The sequence below is a fragment of the Labrus mixtus genome, chromosome 18, assembly GCF_963584025.1.
Source record: "Labrus mixtus chromosome 18, fLabMix1.1, whole genome shotgun sequence".
Classification (NCBI taxonomy): Eukaryota; Metazoa; Chordata; class Actinopteri; order Labriformes; family Labridae; genus Labrus; species Labrus mixtus.
Genome location: NC_083629.1, coordinates 15,222,688 through 15,243,145, shown reverse-complemented (window position 1 = coordinate 15,243,145; position 20,458 = coordinate 15,222,688).

Below are 20,458 nucleotides of genomic sequence, written 5' to 3'. Positions count from 1 at the left end.
TAATGAGGTATAGTGATATATAGTGAGGGAAGGAATCAAGCATGTGTGCTTGGTGTAACTGTATGTGTGTGTTTGTGAGTCTTTGTCGGTGTCAGGGGAGGCTGGGAATATCTGCCACGGCTGCTGATGGTGGACCTGGCTAGATGCTGACTTGACAAAGAGCAGAAAGAAAAAAACATGGGAGGAAAAAAAGCCAGATATAGAGAGTGCACATCAAAGCGTGCGATCGAACCTGAGAAAAGTCCTGCTACTATATCTTGGAAGAGGAAGATATAGGGTACATATGAATAGAAAGTACATCAAAAACATTGTCAGAAATACTTCATTACTTGTACTTACAGATTCCACTCAAGTAGAATTAAGAGGACTCTAAAAAAGGTACCCACTATGCATGAAATTTCCTTTGTGACTGATTAAATCATTTTGTTAAATGCTTTAATGAACTTGTAGCACTTTGCTCTCACATTTAGTTTAAGCTGGTTTTATTAAACTGTGTACTCTGACCCCTCCAAAGGGCCACATGATTTATGTGAGGGGTCACCAGAAGATTAACATGAGAGGGGGGGGAAAAAACGGAGCAAGGCCTAAGACAGTTATTTGAACTGAACCATAAAACAAGTAATGGGGCGGCTGTGGCTGGTAGAGTCGGTCGTCTCTCAACCGGAAGGTCGAGGGTTCGATCCCCAGCTCCTGCGGCAGCATGTCCGGTGTGTCCTTGGGCTAGACACTTACTTATGGTCTCGCTGGCAGTGGCCAGTGTGCAGGTGTGACGTGCGGTGTAAAAGCACTTGGAGTAGTCAGAAGACTAGAAAAGTGCTATACAAGCTCAAGTCCACTTTATTGTTATTCATTTGATGGTTGAACATGTCTCTTTGGTCTAAGTGCAAACAACTCAACAAATAAGGTCGACAGATTTTCAGTAAGGGCTCAAAATAGTTGAAAAACACAGCCATTCTCTTTATCTATGCATTGTATCCTAAAATCTCATATGTGTTTAAAATCTCTGTTTCTCACAATTTGATTTTTACCATTTCATGAACCGCTATGAGATTGGGTTGTATTTTACGACCTCCCTTGATTGTTTACAAGCTTAAGAATTAGCACTGATGAATAAAAAAAAAATCTATTGATCAGTATTATTAGTATTTCCTGTTTCTAGACTATAAATATCTTTTAAAAGCAGCTCAAACGCTTCCCTGGATTACTTTTTTACAATGTGTGTTTTCTTCAAGTTCACATTTTTTTATACCTTGAGTTGTCTGTCCTAGAAAACCAGTGTCCATGATCAGTTACTTCCCTTGACTTCGTTACAAGCAAACCGAAGTAAAATCCTCTTAACCGCAATTAAAAAGAGAAAGACGACATGATTCAAAATTACGGGTTTGAGGTTTGAGAGAAGAAAGGGAAGACCATTTTTTGTCAGCTTTTTTTTTTTGCTCTTACTGAAGTCATGCTCTCCAACATAAACCCACACCCAGGCGTGCTATTGTTCATTACCCTGAGGCAGAGAGGTAATCTCATGACTGATTTGAGTGACACAATCACATATTGAGAAATTGAAAAGTGTTGCATTAAACCAGAGACAAGTGAACGTCTAAATAAATACACTTTCTGATAGGCACTCTGGACACACGTGGAGTCAATCCCAACAGTTTCCAACGACTCAACCCCTCCAGGACGTTTTGTTTTAGATTTACTTAGAGGGACAACTATTCCCTTTCATCCCTCTTTTCCACCTCCCTCCTCCTGGAAGGAAGACAGTTAGTTTTTAACGCCACTCCAGGCATCAAACTGGGATGGAAATAAGATGCAAATCCATCCCAACTTTCCTAGCATGCGAGCACTTGTCTGAGCAGAGTTTTAACCGTACGGAGGTCTGTTGGAGCCACATTGGACCTCTGTCAGTTTTGGGGTTTGAAGCCTTGGAGCTCACAGAGAGGCTTGCTGTTGCTGGGTAAACAGGGGAAGAGTCTATATGAACAATGAGACAGTGTTGAAAGGTGTTTGAAGATCATTATCATGTTGTCGCTCACTGTCTCTCTGAATGTTAACAGGCGCTGTTGAGGTTGGAAACGATGTGAGCTGTGTAGGACTACGTCTAACATTCATTCAACTCTGTATGGATGACAGACGAGTCTGATCCCCAAATATTATTTTATTGACATTGTGGGATCATCGTCGCTCCTGTCTAACTAATTACTTAAGGTTTACAGTTTGCTAGTACAGCTTCATCATTTGGGGACTGAATTTCTCGGACAAACTGCTGATTTAAGAGTTGAAATTTGAGTTGATTTCGGCATTTCAGGGTTGAGTTATAACAGTTGTGTTGTTTCCCTGTGTTTTGCTGAGGCCAGGGTTAGATGGTATCACACTGATGACAGTAAAAACAGTCACAGACTCTGAGGGCACGGCAGACCCGCATGCCGCTCTTCAACTCCTCAAACCCTTGTGCTAATGCATACATGCACGCACACACCGAACACACAGAGAGCAGGGAACAGGTCAGGACTTTTTTCCAGGTGTTATGGGATCATGGGATCCTGGGATTCTTGATGAAGTGTTTTGTGTGTGTATGTTTTACTTCACAACACTGTTGATGTTTTAGCCCTGAGCTGGATATAACTGACCATTCATTCTGAATAAATGGACCATTGTTCTAAACAAACAGAAGCAGAATTTTTTTTTTCTTCTAAAATTGTCCATGTTCTTTCTTACTCAAAATTTTTTAAATTTTCACCATTTGTATTACCTAATACACTTATTATTTATTTATATGCCAATTAAAAGTACATTTCTCTTGGACAATCAGCAGCAGTCCTAAAGATATTTATAAGTACACCTGAAAACATGTGTGAGAAAACCTTGGTTAGCATTAATTTTTTTTTTTTTTACGGTTTATATAAAGAGATAGACCAAAGTCCAATAGGCTGAATGGGTGTGGACAAATTACACAGATTATAGGTGTCATTTTGTGTTACTAGCTTTAATCGGCCAAACAATTATCTCCAGTCATATAGCCATGTGCGGCATTAAGGCAGCAGAAAAATGTGGCTAAACAATTAGCTCCAATTTATTTAAAATGTTCCTAATTCTTTAACCTCCACCACATTTAGATAGGGTCAATTTTTCATTTAAAAAGTGGCATTAACATCTAATTCTTTCTTTTTTTCTTCAAACAAGTTTAGAAAAAAGTCATTTCCAACCGGGCATCAGTGTCTTGTCAGATATCTAAAATTCTAACAAAGATATGATCAAGTAAAGTAAATAAACGATGATGTCTATGTATACTTGCTTAAAGTTGTTAAACAGTTGTTTTCAGGTGACTTCCTCTACCTGACGTTCACTCAGAGGTGGGAAGGTTGTTTTCTGAACTGTTAGTGTTGGATTCATCCACCCGATACATGAAAGGCCTCATAGTAACCTGTACACAGTATTTTAGAAGAGCTCCACAGACCCAAACATTTCCTTAAATCCTCATAGAGGGAAACAAAATACACTAAAAACATCAGGAGAAGACACAGCTGTGTCATTTTCACCCCTGGTTAAGTTCCTCTATCACGCCAAGTTTCTAGTATTTTGATATAATCCCATAAAAAAAGCAACGCCTTAGCAACTGTTTTTTTTTTTTACAGTGAGCTACAAGTGTGAGGTTTTTATACGCAGCAAACGCTGGCTGTGTGTATCAGGAATGAAGGCAAACTGAACACACAGCATTCCTGCCAGTTCAACGAGCTATTTTAAGACTCCCATCTATGGGAAATTTTGTCACCTTCAATCAAAGTTCATATAGAGATACATATATCACGAGCAAACGCAGCCATAGAGATCTTTTTATTTAACCTGAAGATGATGTAACTTAAATGCTCACTAGGATTGGTTTGCAGTCTTAAGGTACTTTCAGATGAAATCAAAGAAGAAAAAGAGGGGGTTTGTTTAGATCTGCTCTGATGTTCACAACCTGTGCATGTCTTCTTCAGTGGATAAATTCCAAAGTTTGAATTAGCCCCTTTTTTAAAAGATTTATCTTTCGCTGATAGCTATTTATAAATCAACGTCATGTGACATAAGCTCCTTCACAAACGACAATGTGTACATTATTTATCCCTCACGTAAAGCTGAATAGAGTGCTGGTGGAGATTCATGGATGGGACCGGTGAGGTGACTTGTGACTGAAGGCAGTTATTGTTGAAGAAAGCGTGACTGCCAAACAAGCTCTGCAGCCTGTCACCTGGTTGAGCCTCCCAGTCTGCCCAGTCTGGTTTCTGTCGTGATTGATTCTTACAGGCCCACATGTGGCACAATCACTGCCTCCTCAATCTTTAACGCATGGAAAATAAGTTTTACCCAATTTTTATCCTTATTAAGATGGCAATGTTAAAAAATAGATTTTGATGGGAATAAACACTGGTGACAATATACGTCTAGTAAGTAAAGTTCTGTATTTAATAAAAACTAACTTTAAAACGTTCATGAATGTTATCATGTACTCAGTATAAAAAGAGATAAGGCTGTCATTGATACGTATGTCACTGGGTATTGTATTTTTAAATTGGTCAGTCTTTTTTATTTTACATCAACTAGTTTAAATGTTCCAAAATAAAGTTGTGTAGCTTTTAATGTGAAGAAAAACTTAAGACTAGCACTAGGAAAACATACATTTTAGACAGCATTTAGAAAATATCATGTTTTCAGGATTAAAATGTGTAAAAAGAAATATTCTCACAAGTCTGTCAGATTTTTTTTTTCTTTAAATTTGTATAAAATGTGGAAAGGGTTAGGGTCAAAAGTAGATTTTCCTCTGAAATGTACTTAGGTTAAATGAGGAAGAGGAATGAGAAGAGGATGCAGAGGATGAGGAAGAAGTACCTTGTTGCAAGTTTTACATTTTGCACTTCAGAAAATCATTTTTCTTTTAGCATTAAAAAGGTAAAGAGGACAGAGAGCGACCTCTCAGCAGCTGAGAGAAAAAGAGTTTAGAAAGATTTGGAATCATTAGTGCAGTGGGACTCTCTCTCACAAACACATTGGTTTTTACGCTCGGCAGAGAGGAATCCTCTCTGAACAGATTTGTTGCCAAACCTGAAATGTGTCTTCAAGGAGGAAACAGAAAAAGGTGAATCTTCAACTTTGCTGGACAAAAATAAACTTTAACACTTTGGAGACTTTCTCTGGATGTTTTCATTGACTTCCAAATCAATTGTAAGTTCACTAAGGGGACTTTGTGCCGACATCATGTCACTCTTAATAATATCCTGCAGAGCTACAACATTAGAACAATAATTTCTATTTAGATTGTTTTGTATCGTAGCCATTTTGGCTTGAAGCTTTATTTGACTGATTTGACCTTGATGTTTTCATTTATTGGGTTTTGTTGTGTTAAATGATCAGAATGGTGGCATTGTCATCATATCAATGTATTGAATGTGTGAAATGTTTTATTTAGTATTAACTAAAGGTCAAACATTTTAATCAACCTTCATGCTTTTTACTACACATAAGAATAAGTCAGGATCATTATTTGACACTGACTGTGTAGGAGATGTCACGTAGAGAAGGAGAGAAATAAACAACTTTGTCTTCATCAGTCAGAAGAGGAGAAAATGAGAACAGAGCTGTGGAGACAGAGTGTCAGTTGCTTTCAGGAATATCTGTTTGATTTGAACACACACACACACACACACACACATACTTAATAAAACACATTCAGGTTTGATTTCTCAGTCAGAGGGCATGCAGGGACCTGCAGGAGTTTCTGTTGTCTTCAGGCCAACCGTTGCTGCTCAGGCGATCACTGTGATCACTCCACTGAAACCCTTGTGTCCTCTGCACCTGTTTCAGCTGTAACACACGGAGGAAACGCTGCGCAGACCCTCGCCTCACCCTGTACATAAACAACTCAAGGTCTTGGGAAATCCTTGAGAAAAAAAGAGGTTAACAGCAAATGACAAGACACAAAAGTAAAGTCAGCGTCAGGCTGTCATTGAGAGCAGGTTTCACTTGAACCTGGGCCAAACCTCAGAGCCTGAGGGCCGTGACAAACAGGGAAGATGTGATGAAACAACTTGAAAACATGACTTTTAACAAAATATACAAATATTTGTAAATCATGAGTACTAACTACTACATGCCAATGAAATAACACATTGTGATAGGATCCGTCATCTGTTTTTTTTTGGATATTTGTGGTTTTAATAACCCTGAAGGAGTTTACATTTGACTACCAAAACTTTTGCAAGGACTCCAGTGTTTTCCACCCAGAAATTTTAAATTCAACATCTTTTTCTTATGCAGATTTGAGTTTTTCTCCATCAAAACTGTATCTGTTATGGCAGGCTTGTCGAGACTTTTAGAGCGTCTCTGAGGGACATGAGACTCAGTCATTTTTTATTTTTACGGGTCAACACAAGCCCAGGAAATATTCACACATAATCAAAGTTGACCGCTTTTTTTTTTTCAAGAGACTAAAATTGAATGCTCTTTGAATAAATCTTGCGGAAAATTCCATTGAATACATACAATATTGTTTATTTGTTTGTTTTGCACACAGTTTCCTTTCATAGCCGGGTTTGTGTAAATTATTCTTTAATTAGTCTTTTAGATTTTTTGTCTAGTTGTTGTTATTTTGTGGGAACCGTCAGTTATTAAATACATTATAGTATTGTAAGTGTATAGTAAGTGTAATAAATGAGTTAATGTTCTAAAATGCGTTGAAGTATTTCAGGCTGGAAGGAGGAGTACTGACTCATGATTCAGTAATTTTCTGTTGGAAGCATTAAAGTTTAAATGTTATCCTATAAACTCCTCTATCAGGTTCAGAAGTCTTTACAATCTGTGAAGGTGATAAACACTTTAATTTCATCAGCAAAGCTTTTCTGACTTTAAGCTTTCGCCGTCTGTGTCATCATCATGTGTTGAGCGTTCTTCCGTGATCAGACTGTGGGATCAGTGTGAAACTGCTGCTAAAACAACTCCTCCAAATGGACGTCTTTTGTTCACTGATCCACAGACTCGTCAAACCAGCAACACCGCTGTCCTCGGTCCATCCCAGGGTGGAGCAGAGGAATCACTGCGGTTGACAAGTTGGGTTTGTCTAACCGTCACCTTTGTTTTTTGGTTTATTCATGTTGGTCAGGGTGTCACTGCATGTGTTTTGATTTATCCAGGTTAATGTAAACAACAAAGCTGCACTCTAATGCAAGCTGTGAGAGACAATCTGGAGCGTTTCTTTTATTTTCATGGGAATATTTTTGTTTGACTTGATTTTAAAGAGTATTGAGACATGTAAGCACATGATGAACAGCGGAGCACCTTCTCCCACAGACTGGTGTGCTCCGCTGTCACAAGGACAGATACAGGAAATCTTTTAAAGCCATAGCCCTCAACAACAGCTCACCTCGAGCTGAGAACTGTCATCCTGATCGTCTCTGTCTCTTGCAAACTGTAACATGTTCTGCTCCTGTAAAGTTTACACATTATCCTTTACACAAATTCACTTGATTAGTATTAGCTGATAAAAGGTCTACGACACTTATTTGTAACACGTGTATCACTGGATTTGCACAGGCTCTCTATAATGTAATTGCACATAAAACTGTCATCACATTTACACCTCTAGCAAATAACGTTTACATTCAGTTATACAGTCTTGACTATTCTGTTTATTTACATTTTTCTTTCTTGAGACTTAGAAGTTATGATAAGCTAAATTCTGGATGTAGGGATTATTTACTTTGTCTTTAGTCTTCTGTTGTTTTATCTGCTGTGATGACCTGCTGCTGTAACACCACCATTTCCCAGTCTGGGATCAATAAAGTACAAATATGTAGTTCTTCAACACCTTAAGAGGCCTCTGTGGTGTATCTGTTGGATCATTAAAGTCTTACCATTATATTTTAAGGAATGTTGGAGATTTAAAAGCATTTGAGCATTTCTTTATGTGTAATGTTGTGAGGTTGTTGTTGAAGATTGAGAGTTTGATTCCTGGTTGAGGCCAAACAAACAAAAAAAAGGCCCTGGCATTTTTTGGTCAGATCAGCCCCTCACATGGTCCAAAACAACCACAACCCTTGTGAACCTTTAAAATGCATACTGATTATTCCCCCGAACAACTCATAGGCTGAGAGGTAAAGCCATAAAGACATTTATATTGGTTATAATTCACCCTTCTCTCCTGACTCCATAGAGATGAGTATCCACAGTACACTCAAATAAAAGTACCAACAAAGTAATCAATTGTCTTCTTTTATCTTTTAACTATTAGAATTAATAATACATTTAATAGGTGCCACATGTATTGTAATTTACTATCCGATGTCATTAAGTTAAATTACCAGATAAGGCAACCATTTATAATACTTTCTACTCCACAACATCTCAGAGGTGAGTACTGTACTTTCTATGCTTAGCTATTTCATGAAAACATTCAAAACCTTAAACATCGTAAGCAATAAAATGCAGCGTACTAGTATACTTATGTATGTTCAACAAATGTATATAATAGTAAAAGACACACAGGGAACATGTTGTTGATCCTGATAATACAGCAAAGTATTAAGTTTTGCAATACTTGCTCTAACTTCAGATCAATGAGAATACATCTGCCTCCTTTTACATAACTACTTATGAACGCAGGACACCCGGAGAGGCATGGCGGTTTCAGAGTCATTCATATTTATTCTGGGTGTGCAGGTAAGAAAAGGTGCAGTTTTTCAATGTTTCTAAGGTGTAAATAACAGGATGAACTGATATTAAAACAGGTTTCTTAAAAGTCAAAGTTAATCATTAAAATTCATTTCCACTTCTCTATTCTGTAAAGTTATTATCTTCTGGGCTTTTTTTTTTCATGTGCAATTTTTTTAAAGTCCTATCTGACTAAGCCAAAAATGTACATACATATTGGCTTATTATAATTATCAGTACATTTTTATATGGTTGTAGTGGTACAGTTTCTTTGATCTGGTCTTACTTGTTATATAAGCAAACAGAAGTCTGTTAGAGTTTTTTTTTTTTGATTAAATTTATTTCAGACATATCAAATAAAATCAAACATATCAAAAAATACAAAACAAAATGAAAAGCACGAAAATACAATAAACAAAAAACAATGTTCAAATAATTTAAAAAAAAAGAAAGAGAAAAAGAAAATTACATATATTCAATTGATATGCCTGAAAAGGAGTAGGAAGAAGTATAAAACTTATTTAATCCTACCCCTTTTCCACAGCTCAATAATTAATATTTATTAAATTAAATTCCTGTGTTCCTTATAAGCTCTATATATACAATCTATCTATATACAATTTGCTATACTATTATTATTTATATATTTTTTTTCCTTCTTAAAGCTCTCCCTCATCCCTGTACCTTTTGAAAATCATTGCTTTGTACATGTTTTTAAACTGGATCATGTTTCATCGAAGAGGAGAGGAGACAGAAGGAATCCATGGGAGACACAGAAGAGAATGATTAAGTTGAAAGTGTAAAAACTTTTTAGGATGTACATCTCTGAACAAACTTATGTCCCTTCTGCACTCACCTGAAATAGCCTCGTCAGTCAGTGCAGCAGTGTGTGCTAACGGCCAGCAGAGGGCAGTGTAGGACAACATTTATTTTAAGCTGAACCACAGGCGTAAACCCAGTTCTCCTGCTCTCTTTCCAAAGAAAAAGATTGTGTAACAGTGATATTCTGGAAATATTTGTCCCAACATGCCATCTGCCATTAAACCAACACACACATGTGCACTGCCACATAAAATTCACAACTTTGAAAAACTCAAGAGGCCCCTCTTTTCAGCCTTTCCTGACCCTTTTATTTTTATGCAAATGTCGTCCTGTACGACAGTGTATGGAAGCTCTTGTATATGGAAATGAGTGGCGGGATGTAACTGAAGCTGCAGATAAAAGACAATGTTAGATATGAGGCCTCTTAGCTGGTAGGAGGAGGATACTCACATGCATGCAGAGCTGCACTTTCTGTTCTGCTGTCTCTCTCTCATGAATATTTCACAGTTTCCATTCCCCTGTTGAGTTCTGCTCTTGCTGGCTGCTCTCATCCTCTGCTTCCCTTCTTTTATCCTGATGAGTGTGAGGAGGTGGGTTTGGTATTGATCTGTTTGATCCCAAAAGAAGCACAAAACTGGATTTATTAAGACAGATTACACACGTGTGACTCCATATGATCACCTATATGATTTCTGAAACAAGTAAGGGTCTGTATTTGGAAAGAAAACATTCTGCTTCACATGTTTTTCCAGGTTACAGACAGAAGGACACACATTACAAAAAGATGAATTTGAAAAACAGCCCAAAAAGGCACGGGGGAGGATGGACAGATACTCTACTCCAGTCAGGAGAGGAAATAGGAAACAGGAAACCAAGACGAGAAGGTCAGCCATACCATCATCCCCTCCCTGCGGTTACCTTCCTCCTCCTCCTCCTCCTCCTCCTCCTCCTCCTCCTCCTCCTCCTCACTACACACACACACACGCACGCTTACACACAGATGTTCCCATGTACTTTCCCCTCCCACCCAATCCTCTGCACTTGGAAAAGAAAAAAAGAACGTTGGCGTGCTACTGGTAACCATAGAAATGGCTCCTTGCTGGGCCCCGCTCAAAATGTATTCAGAAGAATCACAGCATAGAATAAAAAAAGGAAGGGGGCTATCCCTCCCACCAGAGGAGAAGAGGCTGCATTCATCACCATGACGAGCGCAGAGCGGGATGTTAATCTGGTTGACTGTGGTGCAAACACAACGAGAGTCCAAGAATAACGTCTAGACTTCAACAGCAAAACATGGAATATTAACCCGACCCGAAGAAAACTAAAACATTGACTGCAACATAAAGATATACATTACATACTTAAATATGATCAATGTCACCATCTTTATATGAACTGTGCTTAAAAAAGAGTTTACAAAAAGTTAAACATTTTTATTATTTTGTTAAGCTTAAAAGCTATTTTTCTTTGCTAATGCCTAAAGGAAACAGCGGGATGTTTAATTCTTTATTGTTATTATTGTTAGCCTATTGTCTTCTTTTGCATTTGCCAATTGGGCTTTTTAAATTGTGTATGCATGACTCAATAATCAAATAAAATCAATCTAATATTAAAAATTAAAACAAAAAAACAAACTAAAAGCTCATGTGAGGAGCTTTAAACTGGTGTACAAACAGACTGAAGTGAATACTGATGCCCCTATATGACCTAAAAAAAAGCCAACAAGACAATCAGCGACAGTAATGACTATTTTTATATAGTTATTTTAAAGCCTGTCGAAGCTGCAGTTGGATAGTTGTCAGAGTCAGCGATAAACAGCAACCATCCAAACAAGCCTTTTTTCACATTTACCACGAAACAAAAATTTCTGTGAGTGAGTTTCATCAGAAAACTTAGGCATCAGCAAAGACAGACGTCGTACCGCTTTATCCAAAGGAGGCGCCAAAATCAACACAAACTGAAAGTTCCTCACTGGAGGTTTTTAACAAATTGCTTTCTCTTAAATCTGTTTTTTTTTTTCTCAATGAAGAAATACTGAAATAAATGTGTTATTTATCCAGTCACTGTCATACAGAGTTCTATACTCCGTCTCACCGTCTCATGTCTCACTGTCATGCAGCAAAGAAACCAGCACAGATGGAGTCACATTCAGACACATGATTCAGGGAAAATAAATCTCTACTTAAATCAACAGAAGCCACAATGAAGACACAGACTCACCCCTTTTCTGTCATGTATTATTTACAGTCTATGGTTTCTGTGTTGTCAGGTGTTGGCCAGATTACTGACCAGACTGTGGTGACACACTCCTCTGGCATTCTCACTCTAACCCCCCCCCCCCCACACACACATCTTGTCTGTCTGTGTGTGACTGTGTCATGTCTGTCTTTCTCTCTCTGTCTCTTGTATCCACCACATGCCCTTGCTTCCCAGAGATCACATAGAGGATGCCGGTGAGCATGTCAATCTGTTTTTATTCTGTCTTTTCTTTTTTTTCTTTTTTTTCCTACACTGGTCTCCATGGCAACAGCCAAAGTCAGGGCATGGAAGAGAGGAAAGGGAGACAGTGAGACAGGCAGGTCTGCAGACGGGATGCAGACCAAATAAGTGCGACTTGATTCCATGAGAAAATAAAGGGATAAGCGTTATGAGCTCCTATTCACCCTGATGTTATTTACCAGTTTATGAGGCCTACCTATATTTCTATGTAAAACAAAACAATGCAATATACCTTATATATTTGAATAATAAGGTTTGATTGAACAAGTTACTGGTCTTCACAGTCTGACATGCTGTGAAATTATATAGAAAATGATTGCGTACAGTTGTTTGGATACTTATTCCAATATAGCCTACTGCACCAAACAGGATATCTGTTATCGGCAAGTACACCAGTCGATACAATAACATAATTTTCAAGCAGCCCAAACTCTTCTCTAGAAAGGTAAACTTCACATAAACCGTGTACATAATAGCAGCCGCTTGCAACTACATTTTTTGGCGCTGGAAAGAAAAGCATTCCCTGCTAGCTAGCAGTTTAATATAAGTCAAAGTTAGTAATTAATGCTACCATTCAACAATTTTCTGTTGGATATTTTAAAAATATTATTTAAAGTTAAGATAAATGGTAACAAAAAGGAATTAATTTACTGTAATGTCAAACTACAGGGTTTCTGAGTCTCCTGTATGGACACAGGCAGCAGGAAAGCTGAGCTGAAGCTAACGTTAGCTTAGCATATTTCAAGATGCTCTGTTTGTTTTTAAGAGGGGATTTCCTCACTGTAAAAACCCAGACCTTCAAATAATTCTATATATATATATATATATCGCTACGATATACCAATTATATCACATCCATACAGGGTTAGTAGTATTCAGCAATTAAATATGTATTTGTTTTTTAATGCTACAGGAGGGGTATCCAACATCAATCAAAATGATGACGAAAAGGAAAAGAAAAAATGATATCAAAACATCAGAATGAAGAAGTATGAAGGATCCATCAATTGGACGGTTTTGTTTGATTTGTAAACTGCAGTTGTTTAAGCTAACAGGTATAATTAAGCTAACAACTAAGGATGTTTATAGCCTCCTGCAGAAATTCTTATTTTAGGGACAAACTGGTGCTGTAAAATTAAGATGGCCACCAAACCCCTATACAATTTATCAACACAAAGAAATAAAGGTTACAATGCAGGAGAGGAGAGGAGAGGGGAGGAGAGGAGAGGAGAGGAGGGGAGGGGAGAGGAGAGGGGAAGAGATGGGAGGAGAGGAGAGGAGAGGAGAGGAGAGGGGAGGAGAAGAGAGGAGAGGAGAGGAGAGGGGAGGAGAGGAGAGGAGAGGAGAGGGGAGGAGAAGAGAGGAGAGGAGAGGGGAGGAGAGGAGAGGAGAGGAGAGGAGAGGAGAGGAGAGGAGAGGAGAGACCTGAGGCTTGGACACAGATTGAAGCCTCTCTCTCTCTCTCTCTGCACTGCTGTCTGTTCTTCTTTGCCTTTTATCCAGATAACCTGAGTGAAACAGAGCCATTGTGTGGACAGTTTTGTGCCAGCGGAAGAACAATCGTTCATCACAAGTGTTAAAACAGGAGACCACGCAGATCTCCATCTGTGTGAGTCTGCTAGTCTTGTGTAATCAGCTCAGAGCAGACAATTGCCTTACGTAAAAAACAAACTAAAAAACTAAAATATCCAGACTGAGGTAAAGATGCAAAAGTTGATGAAACATTTACATCAATTGCACCAGATATCTCATCACATCTTCCACAATTGGTTCATAAAACACTTCCTGTTGAAGACTTCCTCCAGGGATATCCTTTGAGTGTTTATAGCTACAGGATATTTGTCCCAATTCTGGCTCCATGCCTTTTCCAAATACATCATAATAATATAACGTAACTATTTAGGACATTTTAGCCTGTTTTAATACAAATGCTTCGTAATACTCTGTGATAATACAAGAAAAAACCTTAATGTGACTACTGTGTTTGAGTAGATGAGCGATACCCAGGATAGCCTCTCTGTTTTCATTTAAGTAACCATTGTTTTACATTATAATGGAAAGCGTGGGCAGGAAGCTCGTGTTGCTATGGTGACAGCAGTCCACAGCAGGGGTAAGAAAGGCAAAAGAGGAGGAATTTGTACGTGAGACGGAAGAATGAGCAGATACAATAAAGCATGGATATAGCCTAAAGATAAAGAGCCTCACATCATGACAAAGCATCTGACATTATCTCTAAATTAGAGCAGGTGATGTTGTCAGGAAATGTCAGGAGCTTATTAGTAAGCTGACAGGTCATGGTATGATGGTGTGGGTTTTAAATACGCTGCTGTTCAAACAAACAACTAACAGCTTAAAGAACAAGTGGCTTAGCTTAGTAAAAGAAAAGGGTGCAAAGAAGATCTGCCTGACTGTGTCCTAAAAACTCATTAATTAGCGTGTTTTAGCTCAGTGGTTTAAATTGTTAAGTGTTGCTAAGACGTTATGTTTCAAACAAATGTTTTCCTGCAGTCCTAATTTGACGTCAGCATGAAACAAACAGATGATTTACTGCGTCTGTCGAATAAATAATCTCAGCCAAATGTTGTTTTAACATTCAAGATTATAATCAAAACAAAAAGTGGCAAATGGCCGACTGAGCTTTATAGAAGGCAGACTTCCCTCCCCTTGCATGGAGCCATCTTAGCTGCTTCCCCCTATTTCTCAGTATTTGTGCCAGGCTCACCTTACCATCTGCTCTTCTCTTCAGGCTACCTGCAAAAATATGAAAATTATAATTGTAATAGTAATATGCATATGGATTAGGAAATGTGCAGTTTTATTTATTTCTATTTTTAAGTCTTTATTCACCTGGTAAAATCCTTTACAAACCAACAGAACTGACTTAAATGTCAGTGTTAAAGCTGACCTGTTTTCACCTGCTGTTTCTCATATATCCCTCCACTCACTCTATACCTCATTTTCTCTCTCTCTCTTTTTCTCTCTGTTAATGCTGCAGTCTGACCGGGCTGGCTGTTGCTAAGTTTATCTCTGTGCCAATCTGTGCCCCAGAGGCATGCAGAGGCAACCCAGAAAAGACAGAGTGCACTGTCAGTTAGAATAATCAGGGTCGGGAGGAGGGGATGAAAACTCATGATGGCCTGCTCTGTTTTAAACGAGCTGCGAGCTGAAATCTACTGCAGAGCGCTGGACTGTGGGCGGGCATGCGCATGTGCAATACGTGAGTGTATGGTTTTGTGAGCATGTGGGTGTGTGGGGGTGTGTGTAGTGGCAAAACGTGAGAGAACATTCGCATCGGATAACTGTAGCATCAAATCATTAGCTGCAAATGCCAACAGGGTACTTTTAAATGTGAGACAGACAAATTAGCTCAGTGGTCACCTTTTCTGCTGCTGCTCACTTGCAAATGTAAGCTCTGCAACTGACTCAGCCATTTAATAATTAACACCAAACCCCCCCCCCCCCCCCTGAACCATTTCATGTGGCTTTTGCTAATAAAACTAAGTTACAGAAGCACTATATTGTGTGTATGTGTTAAAGAGCACACAAGGTGTTCAGTCATCCATATAAATTGTTTGTACATTTCAAACACAGGTCATGTATTTTCAAAGAAACACAAACTCTTTCGTCGCAAGGTTTCTTTCAGACTGTCTCTCAAACTGTGCGGTTTGCACAATGAATAAACAACATTTAAAATAAACACCTATGTTAACACCTTCAGAGAATATTTCATGGCCAAGAGCTGCAAAGCAAATGCACTGTGCTGCCTTTAATGGGGCACAAGAAGACACTCCCAAATCAAGCCGTCAATATATTGATCAAAAAAGAGCTAGGCTTGTGAATGATTGAGTTTGTGACCTCTTTGTAGTGAGCTGACGTCATCACTCTGGGTCTGCAGCCGAAAGCCCCTACGGCGAGAGCAGAGACGTCTCGGCCCTGCTGGTAGCGTGCTGCATTTGATGGAGCTTTGAGTACAATATGATCTAGTGGACCAGAGGTAGATAGTAAACCTTTTGCTGCAATTGTACTAAAGCAGAGACCCCCCCCCTCCCCCCTCCTTAATTTATCAGAGACTTAATCTTTTACAAACAATCATGCATGATGTCCTTTTTTTCACATTATCTCCTCAATGTCCTTTAAGGTTGAAATTGTTTCTGTGAGGAAATATCTGGGGCCCCCCGATTAATGGGAACTTGAACTTGTCCGTTTATGTCAATCAAGGTCAGTGTTAGGTTGCTTTTAAATATTCAGGTATGTGTCCACTGCACTGCTTTATACAGCTGTGTTTGAGTAACAGTGTAACCTACATAAAGATATTTATTGAACTATTGGATGCTGCAGAGTTGCAAAAATCTATTTTCCTGGTCGTTTGTTCAAACATATTATGCTTGCTTATTTCCTTTGATGAAAATGTTCAACCTAATTTGATAATGTGTAATTTGATGTAATATCATTTTGTTTATACACATTGTTTCATGATCAGCACTGTTTATTAATGAAGATTGTATTGAATGCATTTTTTTATGTTACATAACAGAGAGTCAGGCTCCTGATGATACCATCCTCCTGGTATATGTAGTTTTTTTTTTTGTGGTAATGTTGATACAGCAGTTTTTATAATTCCTCTCTGTTTGACATTTCTGAGTCATGTCTCTTTATATAATTATTTGTCACTGTGCAATGGCAACAAAACTATTTCCCCTTTTACCAAATAATAGTTTTCTGATTTAATGTCTAAACCAAATGTAATCATCCACTCTGGCTGATTATTAAAAGAAGCAACTCTTTCTTGATTCTTTTATAAAACTAAAAGCTAAAAAATAAAAGCCTTGCAGTCTTACATAAGTTTATCATGACAGTGCCATAACTCATATTTGATGAAGCAGCATAAGTTTTTCCTTTTGGCATGTTGAAACACAGTCCACACAGTGTGGTTAAGCCACGCCCTCTGATGATTCAAATATACTTTAGGAGAAGAAAAAAAAAAGGACGTCTGTACAAGCTCCTGCAATTATACCCGTCCCTCACTCATACTGCTGCTATTTTGTGTCTCAAAGCAAATTCCTGCATTAAATACTCATGAGTTGCTCATCCACTCTGCAAGCGACACACCCGATGACACACTTGAGAGCATGACTCTGAGAACAGCAGTATGAAGCGAAGCTCACCTTTGAGTAAACCACAGGGAGTTGTCTTTGTATCATAAAACCTGCTTTTGTAACTTTCCATTTCAGATCACTTCTGCAGAGGAGGAAGGGTGAGGCTGGTGTTAAAAGCAGTGTATATTATTGCCTGAAAATAAACTCTTAAAGTTCATGATTATGTCAAAATAAGGGCAATACAGTATTAGTGGATTTTTTTTTTTTTTTTTTCAATTAAAGAAAAAGTATTTTCCTCGTTGTTTTCTGTTATTTCTGTTCTACAGGGCTTTATTAACCATTAGACTCATCCATTTCCCCTGAGTTATGTAATCTACATTCCAGTCTTCATTTGAGTTTGTCAGATCAGCCTCCTTGTCGTGAGGCAATGCAGTGCAAACTGGTTGTATCCATTTAGTTCTTTATCTTCTTTCATGACTCCATGTTTACTGTGATGAATTACAAAGGATGAATAATGTGAGCAGGAAATACTTTTTTGCACAGACCCTGCTTCCTGCCACTTTTAGAAAATGCACTATATCAGCACATACTTGCCTCAGGAGACAAATGTGCACTTCCTGGGAGAAAACACCCTCTTACTTTTAAGGTGTACTCTGCCTTTACTCTTGGCTGCATTCCTGCAAAGCGCTGGTTGCACCGCTCATCTCTGCAGGTCGACACACATGCCCATCAACCCTCTTGTCTGATCTCCTGACAGCATGTGCAGTGTTGGTATTTGGGTGTGTACCTTGAAAACATAGAGAAGCAATTCCAATGGCAATATTGAAAGTGTATTTGTCGAGTACATCAAGCGAGTATAGCAGCACAAATATACAGTTTTGTGGGAATACTGCAGAGGGAATGGAGATGAAACAATGTGATAGAGACAGATGGCATATGAGAGAGAAACAGGAGCACTTCAGCCTACTCCTATCACTCTTTCATTTGGCTGAGTCTCTGCTACTGTAGCACCCTGGGTGGGAGGATTGGAAGCCCACTTGTTGTGTAACACCTTTTCCCTCCTCCACATTTTCGCCATATACTCTGCTACAACAAGGTTGAATCACAGCAGTTTTCATCTTAAGGTCTGGGATATATTATAACTCTAGACGGAGAATTGAAAGTTGATAGTTTGTACATGATCTAAAAAACATTACTTTACTGTGTAAATGTGCAGAGGATTTAAATTTGGATTCATTGGGACCTCCTCAGCTGACTGTCTTGCCACATTTATTAAATTTCATCAGATTTCTTTTTGAGAAAAAAACCCCCCAGAGATTTGTGGCCAACTGGTATAACATTTGATTTGCTCACATATGCTGAGCTAATTATGTTCAAATCCTGCTTTAGTTTCTGTTGTCTATATGTTCTACCAAGGCTATATTGTTTCAGATAAAATAAGAACAAATCTATCAGACAAAAAAGTACAGATACAGCACCTGTTTTTATATGAAATGTGGAAAAGTTATCAGATTTGAATCTGCTGTTGTGAACTACGTTTCATAATGAAGAGTCTAAGGCTACATATGGCTTGTTGGTAAATGTATGTATTGGATTATTCATTTATATAATGTAGTCATCATGTATCATTTATGTTCTACAACCTTTACTCACACTGTTGATAGCTTTATGGATGTCATATGTTGTTGTGTTGTTTTTCTGTATCTGATGCTTTTAAACAAATTAAGTTCCTTACGGACTGTGGTGATCACTGTCTCACCACAGCTGCCTGACCAAAACGGGATTGATGACTGAACACAGAAATCACGTAAAATGTCCGCCCTATGTGTTTTCTGACTCATATGGACAAACCCACTGGAGACGCAAAAATTCTTGCAAGAATTCACTTCGCTCAGGGCTCTCGAGCAGCCGACTGCCACTCAGCTCTGCAGCGAGGTGGAAAGATGCTTAGCAGCGGCGGAACGGCTGCAAGATGTTATACCTGGGTTTGCAAAGACACATTGATCTGGGTGCTTTGTCGATGCTTGTAAAAAGAACAGGATGTGATGAATGGACGTTAAAAAAAAAAAGAATTGGAAAAACTCTGAACAGGTAGCATGATTTTCTGCAGCAGCATACTGTATGTGTGCCTGAACATGTTCGACTGTTGAGCATCCCTGGAAAGGCTGAGTCAGTCAAGGGAAAGTTAGTGAGTGGGAGGGAGAACCAGTTCTAAGCAGAGGCTATACATTATGAAAGCAGAGTAGGTGTGAAAGGGAATCAACTCACACACCACAGAGTATACTTCAATTTTCTCCAAACAATGAGAGTCAGGTTTAAAAACAAACAAATACCTGCAAAACTGCAACAGATACTCCAGACTTGTGCTGCGACAAAACATTTAACAAGGTTATTCTTACGGTTGATTTTAAGATTCACTCCTCAATGTAGCAATGCAGCAAGCCTATTCTTCCATCAATTTATTCTGCTTGTATATGTCAATCAGTGAGAATAGCATGTGTCTGACTACAGTAGACTTCCTGCCATGTTAGAAAAAAGGCTACGTGAAATTTCAGTCCGTCCTCATCCCAATAAAATGCTCTGCAATTATTAACCGCAAAGGTTACTAGTGTGTGAACAACAAGAACAGCTTATAATATCTTCAGGTTCCTCTCATCTCCCTCTGCTAAAAGGGCAACAGAGTTAGACCTGAAAACATGCACACATCTCGATTTGTCAAGAGAAACATTAAACAACTAAATGAGATAAAGATGCTCCCTACCATTTGGGCATCAAACAATAATTACTCATTCAGTCTAAGGGTGTCACAATATGAGCTGCATATGCCTTTCTAGGAGAAGAGAATTTAGCTGCCTTTGATCATATGCATTGATAGCTTCCGACTCAGACCATGTCCAGCCTGACATGAATAAATGGTAAATGGACTTCAGTTTATAAAGCGCTTTTCTAGTCTTCAGACTACTCAAAGCGCTTTTACACCAAATGTCACACCTACCCATCAGAAGTAAATAATCCCATCCTTATGCATAAGACATCAACGAAGCAGCGGGGGCAATTCAAGGTAAAGTGTCCTGCCCAAGGAAACAGCGGACATGTTGCAGGAGCTGGGGATCAAACCCTCAACCTTCTGGTTGAGAGACAACGACTCTACCAACTGAGCCACAGTAAATCTCTTTATAAACATATAAAGCTGTGGTGTGGTAAATCTCTACAGTGATGTGCGCTTAGTGGGCACTGGCGATTTATTATTCATGAAAGCAGTCAAAGAACTTTTGAGTGAATTATACCTGCACAAAGCTAGGTATTGCACGTATGTTTTCCACCTGGGCCTGAACATACGCCCTAAAGAGCAGCAGATGCAA